General features: G+C 44.2%; 1 protein-coding gene across 1 annotated transcript in view; it reads left to right on the top strand.

The window, feature by feature from the left end:
- The window catches only part of GMEB1 (glucocorticoid modulatory element binding protein 1), a 47210-nt gene that overhangs the window by 35761 nt on the left and 9326 nt on the right, over positions 1–2123 (top strand). The window lies entirely within an intron of this gene.

Below are 2123 nucleotides of genomic sequence, written 5' to 3'. Positions count from 1 at the left end.
TCATATCCATGGGTTCTCCATGGCCTACTTGGGGACTTGAGCATGCGTGGGTTTGGTTACACGCAGGAGGTCCTGGAACCAGTCTCCTGTGTATGCCAAGGGATGACTGTACTACTTCTTACGTGGCCAGAACTCCTTTACTTTATTTTCCATTTTGCTATTACTCCTCTGCTTTGTTATTGACATCCTCTAGTGTGCAGAGTCTACACTTATCTGCATTGCTGTTTGGATCAGTTTGATTTTTCTCAATTCTCTTTGTTTAAAATCTTAATATACAATTGATAGCAAAGAGTTTTTTTCCCCCTCTGTAGATGCTATACATGGATCTCTTATCTGCTTTTTTTGGTCTCCATTTCTCTTGCTTTCTCTTCATAGGGTGATAAATAAGCTATAGAAACTTGAGATATTCTAGATACTTAGTATCCAACATGTTTGTAGTAGGGCTCTTGGTAAACCATCATACCTTTTTTTTTTTCCAGACAGTGTCTTGCTCTGTCCCTAAGGCTGGAGTGCAGTGGTGCAATCATAGATTATGGCAACCTCACATTCCTGGGCTCAAGCTATCTGCCTGCCTCAGCCTGCTGAGTAGTTGGGACTACAGGTGTGCACCACCACGCCTGGCTATTTTTTTTTATTTTTTGTAGAGACAGGGGTCTTGCTATGTTGCTCAGGCTGATCTCGATCTCCTGGCCTCAAGCAATCCTCCCACCTCAGCCTCCCAAAGTGCTGGGATTATAGACATGGACCATCGCACCTGGCCTATACTTTTAAATTATTTCAGTCTTCCTCACCTTCAATAAGTCTGGGACAGGCAGCCTAGCAACCATGCCTACCTTCAGTTTCTTTCAAAAAACATACCTATTCAGGAAACATTGCCCTTTTGTGATTTTATAAATTATCTTTCACTTTCTCTTCAGAGTAAGAAGAAAGCGTTTTCCTTTTCAAGGCAGGTTTTCTTTAGAAAATCCAAGGTTCATCCTGGCTCACATAAGTGTCTAGTTTTTAAAATAGGGAACTCTAACCAAGAGGCTAGAATGGTTAAAATAACGAAGTCTCTGTAGTTGTGAATATGAGATAGAGGATAGCTATGACTTTTTCATAAAATTCACTGGTCTCACCTCTACTGGACGGATTTTAGGTAGCATCACACAGATTGCCATCTCAGAAGAGAGCATGGAAGAGGCAGGGCTGGAATGGAACTCGGCTCTCACTGCTGCTGTCACTATGGCCACAGAGGAGGGAGTGAAGAAGGACACAGAGGAAATTTCAGGTATTTTTCTTTGGAGCTCAGATATCTTGCATGGTTTTGTGACCGTTTTCACCATTATGATTATGGACTTATGGACACAGAAGATCTCTTAATTACTTTGCCTGTTTTTTTCTCATGTATATAAATACTAACCATAGCTACAAACATCTTACTTTACTTTAATCCATGCAATAGCCCTATAAAGTCAGTTTTACATGGGAAGAAATTGGGATTCAGAAAGATTTCACAACTTGCCTAAGACTGGTCACACAACCAGTAAGTTGCAGAGCTGAATTCAGCTGTTGGACTCTATGTAGTCCATGCTTTTCATCCTATCAAACCGCCTTTAACTGTGGCACATGTCTTAGATAAACCAAGCCTAAGGATGTTAGATGGAAAAATTAGGTAGCAGGTATTTTAAAGCAGCAGTCTCCAACCTTTTTGGCACCAGGTACCAACTTCATGAAGACAGTCCTTCCACGGATGGGCGTAGAGGGGGGCGATCCCAGGTGACTCAAGTGCACCACATTCATTGTGCAGTGAAACCTCTCTGCCAATAACAATCTGCACTTGCAGTTGCTCCCCAGCGCCAGCACCACTATGCCAGCTCCACCCCAGATCAGCAAACACCAGACTCTCACAAGGAGCTCACAACCTAGATCCCTCCCATGCACTGTCCACAGTAGGGTTCGTGCTTCTATGAGCATCCAATGGCACCTGATCTGACAGGAGGCAGAGCCCATGTGGTGATGCCAGCGATGGGGAGCAGCTGCAAACACAGATGAAGCCTTGCCTGCCTACCACCTGCCACCCACCTCCTGCTGTGCAGCTGGGGCTGGTTGATGGTGGTGGGGGCTGCCAACAGGTCACAGAC

Source organism: Propithecus coquereli, unplaced genomic scaffold (assembly GCF_000956105.1).
Source record: "Propithecus coquereli isolate 6110/MARCELLA unplaced genomic scaffold, Pcoq_1.0 Scaffold239, whole genome shotgun sequence".
Classification (NCBI taxonomy): Eukaryota; Metazoa; Chordata; class Mammalia; order Primates; family Indriidae; genus Propithecus; species Propithecus coquereli.
Note: the sequence above shows the minus strand (reverse complement) of the source record. Positions and strands in the feature narration are given on the sequence as shown.